Genomic DNA, 9,176 nt, shown 5'->3' on the forward strand with positions numbered 1-9,176 from the left:
TTTTACCTCTATATCCACCTCTCCTATCATAATTAACCTCCATTTATTTTAAAAACCCCAACATGGAAATAACCAGAGATCAGAAACTCGTAGGGATTCTCCTGAACTTGGTGAGTCCCGAGCCGAGTGACCCTAAACAAGTCCCGAGACGAGTGAACCTCGACAAGACTAGGACGCTACGATTCAAACTCGTCTAAGTCTAGCTGAGACTCAAACTCGTCAAATCTGAGTCAATCTCCTCTCCTACACTCAGCCAAACTCAAAAAAAAATTAAAACAATGTGTTTTTGGTTTATGACATGCCCCCAAAATATACATGAAATATAACATGATTTAGCTCCCCATCTTTGTATTCAAGTCCTATTTAGGCAAATTACATAAACTATTTATGTTTAACACAATAAAATAATACATACAACAATCTTTCTTATTCCATTTGGACCTATATGGAATTCCTCTTTTTTTCCACCCCTCTTCCATCAGAAAAAAGCTATCCCTAGATAATCTAGTTTTACCTTTATATCCACCTCTCCTATCATGATTAACCTCCATTTATTTTCAAAACCCCAATATGGAAATAACCAGAGATAAGAAACTCGTTCGAATTCTCCTGAATTCGGTGACTCCCGAGTTGGGTGACCCTAGACATGTCCCAAGCGGAGTGACCCTCGATGAGTCCCAAGACGAGTGACCCTTGACGAGACTAGGATGCTAGGATTCGAACTCGTCTAAGTCTAACTCAAACTCGTCGAATTTGAGTGAGTCTCATATCCTACACTCAACCAAACTCAAACAAAATTTAAAAAATGAGTTTTTCCTTTATGGCATGCCCCAAAATATACATGAAATATAACATGATTTAGCTCCCCATCTTTGTATTCAAGTCAATCTCATTCTCTTCGTCAAAATATTTACATGAAATACAACATTTAAGTATAAGTCACATTTCCCTTTGTCTTTTTCCTTTCTTATACTTTAAGTTATATTTCATGTATATATTGGCAAGATGTTTGAGAGTGGTTTCTAATCTCTACGAGTTATAGTACAATTACAAATTTCACTAATCAACAGGCTTCTATTAGCATTCTCTTGCTCTCTCCATCTCACTCACTTTATTTGCCCTAAACTCTAGAACTATCTCTATCCTTATCACTCTTCCTCTATCCCTTCCCTCTACATCTCTCTATCTCACTCTATCCTCTCGCCCCCATGATCTAGGCCTATCTTTCTACCTCTCTCTCTATCGCCCTCATAAGGGGTGCTACCCTCAACCTCCTTTTGGTGTTTCCCCCAAACCCACATCAAACTATAAGTCTAAGCAAGTAATAGGCCAATGATGAATCATGACCATAAAAATCTACATAACACATATCCCCTGTTGTAAATCTCTGCATATTCAAAGTCAGAAAAATATTATGGTTGCTACATCATCCAGGACCTACCTTACATGCAGGGTTCTCTAAGCCATAGACATCTCGTAATCATTTTCGAATTTGTTTGAAACATTTGATATTATGGGTTCCATATTCCATGAATTTTGTATACATTTGACAATATTTATATATCTAAGTGTGTTATTTCCTTAATCTACAATTTGCTAATATACAATGTGATCAATGTATGCATGTGTACATGATCTCTAAATTCCTTGGGTTTTTCACTTTGTTTAGTCTTTGCCGAATTTGTGCCCAGTTTTTTTGTTGATTACTGAGTTTTGAGTCGGGTCACCTATGTCGAGTTCGCACCAAGTCCAAGTCTTGTTTCTTTGGAAATAATTTATCAGTGCCCCTAGATTCCTTTCACAAATAAAGCAGATCAATTGAAAAAAATGCTAGAATTAGTAAAACTAAATCCTAAAATGACTGAGTAACAAACAAACTGATACAAGGTCATCCTCGGTTCATAGCAATCTTGCATCAACCAAAAATATTTCCTTTATGTTTTTCTTTTTGTTTATAGTTTCAGCATTTCCTTCTATGTGTCCCGGATTTGGCTCACCGGAACCTATGGAGTTGGATTTTACTTGAACACTTGATCATCTTCCTTATTCCCAAACGTTGGACCATTTGGATCGTTATCCGACAAGTTATCACTACCAGTTTCTGTGACAGTTTCCTGTTACCGGTTGACAGTTTCCTGTAATCGATTGCCTGGACCTATTTGCATTGGTGATCTACTGAATCCCTTCCATAGCTTGTGGAGCCCTGAGCGTTGATTTCGATGTTCCTTGGCGTGTGGCCGACCTTTTCCCATGATCTACTCTTCATCCTTTGGATTTTCCAGAGGAACTTCCTTGGTGGAGGCCAACCTTGTTGGTTATGCATGTTAGGTCTTGTTCTTCGGGTTTTGATCCATCTTTCGGCCAACCGGATCCCCTTGGATCATATAAATCATTCTAATATAGTATTAGAATGTAACAAAGAAATTAGACTAAGCATAGAAGTATTGCAGCCATAACCAGTATAACGCTCAAACAGAATCAACCGGCTTATGCAGCAAGAGCAACACAACGAAAGCAACAAGAAAAAATAACAAGATTACATAAACAGATCATATTATTGCTTTAGAACTTCCGGCAACCATCCGGCTATAATCAAATAATCATCAAAGAACATCCCGTAGTTAGCCAATTATATGCAGGCTATCAGCCAGATACAATCCAACCGGGACTCTAAGAATCACCGTCTCACAAAATGCGAATCTCAATCCTTATTCTCAACTCTACTTCCTCTGCCCCTACAAATGATTACATAATAACATATTTATACCCACTGGAACATATCTAGGCCGGCCTCATAATATTACATTTACCAATGCAGGAAAATGAAACATGTAACTAGTTCGACCATAAGAATTAAAGAAATCTTTGGGGAAATTAACAACCAAGAAGTGCGGTTCAGCAGGAAGTTCAGCCACATACCAAAGAACATCGAACAAGACCCAAGATAGATCCACGTGACAAGAATCACACCGGTAATGAAGGAAAACTAACCGGTAAGCACAAGAACTGTCCTGTTTTGGGCATGTTTTAGACGACCTCTGAGCCGGTTTCTGTAACTCGGTTGTTACCTATTGGTTGTAATCAGTTTTCATGTTATAATTCAATCTGTTCAGCATTGCGTCCATCATGTCCTTGTGTTGACTCTTGTTGACCAGTCCGGATTGATCTCTTGAGGTCCCTCCTAATCGGTGATTGCTTCACAAATGTGGAAGAGGCATTAAAGGCAAATGCTCTGAATCATCTTCCTCTTCTCTTTACAATTTGAACCTCTTTGTTCAATTCCAATTTAATTGACCACAATCTTCAAGAAGTCATTGACAACATCAACATAAGACTTTAATAAGTTCCTATTATTGCCAATTGCATCAAAATGAGCATTGATGTGACCCAATGCATAGAATTGAAACACAAATAACCTATAAAAACTTTCACCTCCACCAAATCTATCATATTCTCAATATCCTCATCTAGAAATTGTTGTTTGACTTTGAGTCAACCCCATACACATATATCAACCTTTGTATAGAATACGTGATTCTATTCTGCCAACAAAAACTACAACTTTGAGTGTGGTTGTGTCTAATCTCCAACCCCCTAGCGTTGGGAATCAACAACGGACAAGCAATTTGTAGTTAATGCTAGTGTAACATTCTATTGGTCCAAAATTGGAACAAAACATAATATGGAATAAATTTTACACACACCAGAGACTAGAGGATGTGCTGCCATTGCAATCTATTGCACCTCATTATCATCAAAGACCAAATGTGATAGATGGATTGATTCAACAAGGATAGCAGTAAAATATTATGGTGGTGGTGATGGTGATGGTGATGGTGATGGTGATGGTGATGGTGATAGTTGTGGTGATGGTGGTGATGATGGTGGTGATAGTTGTGGTGATAGTGATGGTGATGGTGATGGTGATGGTGATGGTGATGGTGATGGCCATGCTCATGCTCATGCTCATGCTCATGCTCATGCTCATGCTCATGCTCATGCTCATGCTCATGCTCATGCTCATGCTCATGCTCATGCTCATGCTCATGCTCATGGTTGTGGTCATGCTCATGCTCATGATGATGGTGATCAGATGATTGTTATGATGATGATGATGATATATGGTGACGATGATGACAATGATTATGATGATGATTATAGTGATTGCGACGATGATGATGATGATGAGATGGTGATGGTGTTGATGATGATGTGAAACTTATTGACTATGATTTCTATGATGATAATGAAGGCCTCAAAAAGCTTCCTACCATTAATGCTAGTAAACATTCTCCAACATTCCCCGCATAGAATTAAATTACTTTTGGCCAAGCAATGACTTGCAAAAACTGTCCTATTACACCTCAACAACCACACCAAAGCAATTTTATATCTACATCAATGCATATTCCTCAACATACCACTTACCAACACATGCCTATTGCCCACACTTATCCTACATTTGACAATGTAAATCTATCCTATCCCCCATCCATCTCTCAGTATTCTCCCTCACCTACATACACCTCTCATCTAAGACCCATACCTTGTATAGCCTTCACCCATTACCCAAAATCATTGTCCTACAATCCTACAACCTATAAGGTTAATCATCCACTTAATCCCTCAATCCATAATCCTAAACCTCTAAAGTGTTATGTTAATCCTTGACTTTAACCCCCAATCCATAATCCTAAAAATGCAATCCTTATTTATAAGCCCCCAATGCATAATACTAATTGTACAATCCCTAATCCGAATCTTCCATATCATCCTAACCCTTCACTCCCTAATCCAAATAATCCTAAAATTCCTCCATCTAAATCCTATACATCCACATTATCCCAAACCTCAAAGTCCCTTGTTCATGAAAAACACCAAGGGCTATTAGCAAAGGATATTAAATACCCTCTTCTAAACAAAGTTATTCATTCTCTTCATGCCATACATAGACCTCGATCCTCTTTACATCTAGACAAAACCGAATCCTCTAAACCTCATGAATCTCCTATCCCTCCAACCACTCAACAAATGGAGTCTACCAAACATTCCTCCACCACCACACCATAGAGAAATGATCAACAAAGTCTTTGATCAAAATCTACAAGCCTTCTTCCAAGACAATAGAGAAATGATCAACAAAGTCTTTGCACTTAGGAGAGTCAATCTTCCACATGATTGTGACCTATCACAAATTAGGAGACAAGATCCCTCATCCACAACCCCACATCATCTAACTCCATTTGGGCATGTCATCCTCTAACACATTGGAGGTACTATGCTCTCGCCAAAGAAATGACCTCAATCCTACTCAACCATTAGACTCTAGACAAGTCCAAATATACAAATCCCCTACTCCAAAGCATGTTACCAAAGATCCCCCTCCAAGACAAGAGAAAAGTGTACCTTCTACTTCATCCAATGATACCCTTCCATGTCAAGGTAAAGGTGTCCCATTTACTCCATCTCATAGTAAACATCAAGACATCCATCCATCGCATTTCATGATGCCCTTTCTTATCAATATCAATATGTCACTCCCATCCCATCCAATGATGCTCCTCCACCTCAAGAAACTATCCTTTCCATCCCATCGCATGACCACCTTTCGTCTCAGGATCCAAATCCATGTCATGATCCTCTTCCTTATCAAGACCAAGATTTAATGACCTGGCATAACACATCTTGGTAGACTATGATCGATCTTTTTAATCATTATCAACTGCATGATCGCTAGCTATAGAGCAAGCTAGTATCTGGGTCATGTACTCTCTTCGACATCGATTGCTACTGTGAATTTTGGGTGCATTCATCCTTCAAGCAATTGATCCTTGGTTTCTTCTCTCCTTTTTATAATTCCACTAAGTTGTTTCTTGTATTTTCGAGACGACGCATAGTTTTAAGACAACATTTTACATCAAGGTCTCTTTCACTTTGCTGACTCAAATATTTTAGTTCGTTGTGTGAATTCATGTGTGTGATATTCATATTCTTATTTGAATATCTATTTGTTTATCATGCTCTAACCCCATTGTCTTGGGAATTTTTACTTTCTAGCCTTGTCTTGTACAAATTTTTCTATCTAATGCATTTGTTTTGTAGGTCTTAAGCTTGGGGGCACGCTTCCTTGGCTCGAAGAATTGTCTGCTTCCAATATATCCTTTTGGCATAATAATGGTATATAAGTTTAATAGATTTCACTTAGCATGCATATTCATCTTGATTCATAAGCCCTCTAAAGTGGGGGCAAAATGTAGAGTATAAAATTGCATACCCCTTTGCAAATCCACCTATACTTTTGTACCCACTTTCCTATCCATTCCTCTAGCATTTGAGTAGCCTCATTTCAGCCCTTGCACAGCCTTTTCCCTCTCAAGATGCTAAGGACAGCCTTTTCAAATGCTATCAGTCAGGTTTTGTTTTATGTTAGCCACGTGTTTCTCTTGTCGCTTGACGTTTTTAACCCTAATTCATATGGACACTAGCACACCACACGGACATCCACTTTCGCGCATTCGTCTCGTGACATCCTAACGTTCAAATGTTGATTCTGTGCATTTTCACACTTTTCACCAATCATGGTCGATGGGAACAGCTCAAAATCTTCGGGACGGCTCGGCAACCCTCTTCTTCCCTCCTCTTCTCTCATTTTAAAGATCTTTTCTCTCCATTCAATCTCGCTTGGTTCTTTTCGGTCTCTAAAGAAATATCTTTCATTCTCTTGGCTCTCATAGATTTCCCTTGCTCTCTCTCTCTCGCTTGCTACAACACTCTCGATCTCTAACAATACTCTTTGCATCTCTCTTCGTTTACTCAAGCCTTGCTGGTAATATCCTTGTATCTCTCCTACGTCTTTGCACATCTTCAAATTTATCGCATCCTTATGTGTCAAACCATTTATCATTTCTATTTACATATTTATCTATCTATCTCTTGGGTTATTTTGGAGGTGGAAACATCGAAATGGGTACTTGACTGAGGCAAGTCTCCAAACAGTCCCAAACATTTTCCCTTTTCTTCATCTGTGTAGGTTTATTACAAGCATTCGAACGCACAAGGATTTCCTTTTCTTTTATTTATTTCAATTATACTCATTTCTATTTGTATTTATCATCTAGTACTTGTTGCTACATTTCTAACTTTCAGATTTTACAGGCTAATCAAAACACAAAGTTGAGTTTTTGTGTTTCAAAGTCTTTTTGATACGCGGTCCATATGAGACTACAGCGCGTCACAGAGACGTGTGTACACCACGTTGGCTTCCTTGACAGAGACGCTTAGATTCGGACTGAAGACTCTCTGTCGTTTACGCTTTCTATTTCTATAATTAGATATCTTCACTAGTATCACTAATTGGAGATATCTGAATGTATCTTATGAAATTGGCTTTGAAGGGAACATAATTTTTACCTTCGTAGGGTCACTTTTGCACCATTATAGGCCCTTATATTTTAAAGCATGGTCCTACATCCATCAATCTATTTTGGGCCCCTATATTCCATAGTCAAGTCTTTTATCCCTTCCATCCATCTTTGGTCCTTATTCCACCACCCATCATGCCTAGGTCAAAATCATTTCCTCCTATCGTACATTAATATCGACAAAGGCACACATCTTTCAAGCACTTTCAGCATCATGACTATATTAACCCATGTATAATAACTTCATATCATTCTATTTTATCCAACAATAACATTGCCCTTAAAGCAATTTGGATCCCAAATCTATAATGCATAAATCCAAAAATCCACATGCATCCAAGCATCAAAATGTCCGCTCAAAAAGACATGCCAAAAACAATTCAAATATGATACAAAATTAAAAAGCTAAATCAAAAAACACCACAAAGGCCAATAAAGAAAACAAAAAAATCTAAAAACCTACTAAAGCCTAAAAGCCTAAAATCAAAAACAATGTGGATTCCCAAAATACTCATCCAAGAATTGCATCACAAGGAAAATTCCAAATTGGCATCCTAGTTTGCTAATCTAATAGCTACTTAAACTCCTAATTCCTCTAATCATCTACCTAAAATTAACTCATTCTACAAATCCATTTTGGGTCCTTATGTCCTAAAATCCAAATCCACACCTCCATCTAATTTGACATCTACTTCTCCACAACTCCACCACCAATCAAGGTGTGTGTCAATGTTGGTCTTGACAACATTTCCATCTATTCATCCAAAGGTCTTCCAATACCCCATTCGTCATTCATCATTTATCCCCCGTCATCCTCTTTTAATCAAATCCATTGCATAAATCCTTATCCATCTACATTTCCCCATCCATTTCATCCCCCTTGCCATTATTCTACATTCTACTAGTTGACTCGCGTCTGCACTTTGTTGAACTGCCGGTCAAACACCTAAACCGGTCTGTCATCAGCCTTGCACTCTGCTTCTCTTCCGGTGAACTACTCAAACAGTCAGCACTCTTGCTAACCTGTCTTATTCACATCTTCATCAAATGGTGAGTCTTGTTCATCTGCACCTTGTCCATATTACAGGTGGACTTACATACCAGTAAACACTCTTGATGACACCATGTCATCAACCTTCATTAGACTCCATCTTTAGTCAGACCACATTCGTTTGTTTGCATCTTATCAATCTTGCCTTCTCTTGATGAGTGCATCTTCATCTGGTGGGAGTCCTTTTGTTCTGCAACTTTATCGCATACTGGTGACGTGTTCATTCTTCTCTTCCTGTGTTGATGTGATTTAGGTAACATTTTGCCTCTTCATCACAAACAACAGCTCAAGCACCTTGGCCATTCAGCTTGTACACCGATCATGAGCTTTGCAGGCTTACAACCACTCATTTGGTTGATCTGTCTTCTCCATGTCAACACATCACTTACCAGTTGACATCCTTTCCTTACTAGTGATATACTATACCGGTACCGATCACCTTACCAACTCATCCACACAAGTCAGGGACTAACTTGTGTACCGGTTACTCCAATGGTCATTCATCCTTACCTTACTGGTGTCCTGCAACACAAGGTGATATCAAAGATATCTCGACCTGTACTCCTCCTTGACAATGTTGCACATACATCTCTTCTACTGGTAGACATCCCATACCGATTGACATCAATGACAACACAATGCCAACAAGTATGACTATCTTTATTATGGATTTGCCAAGGGTTTGATGATTATGCATACTATTA

This window comes from Cryptomeria japonica, chromosome 4 (assembly GCF_030272615.1).
Source record: "Cryptomeria japonica chromosome 4, Sugi_1.0, whole genome shotgun sequence".
Taxonomy (NCBI): domain Eukaryota; kingdom Viridiplantae; phylum Streptophyta; class Pinopsida; order Cupressales; family Cupressaceae; genus Cryptomeria; species Cryptomeria japonica.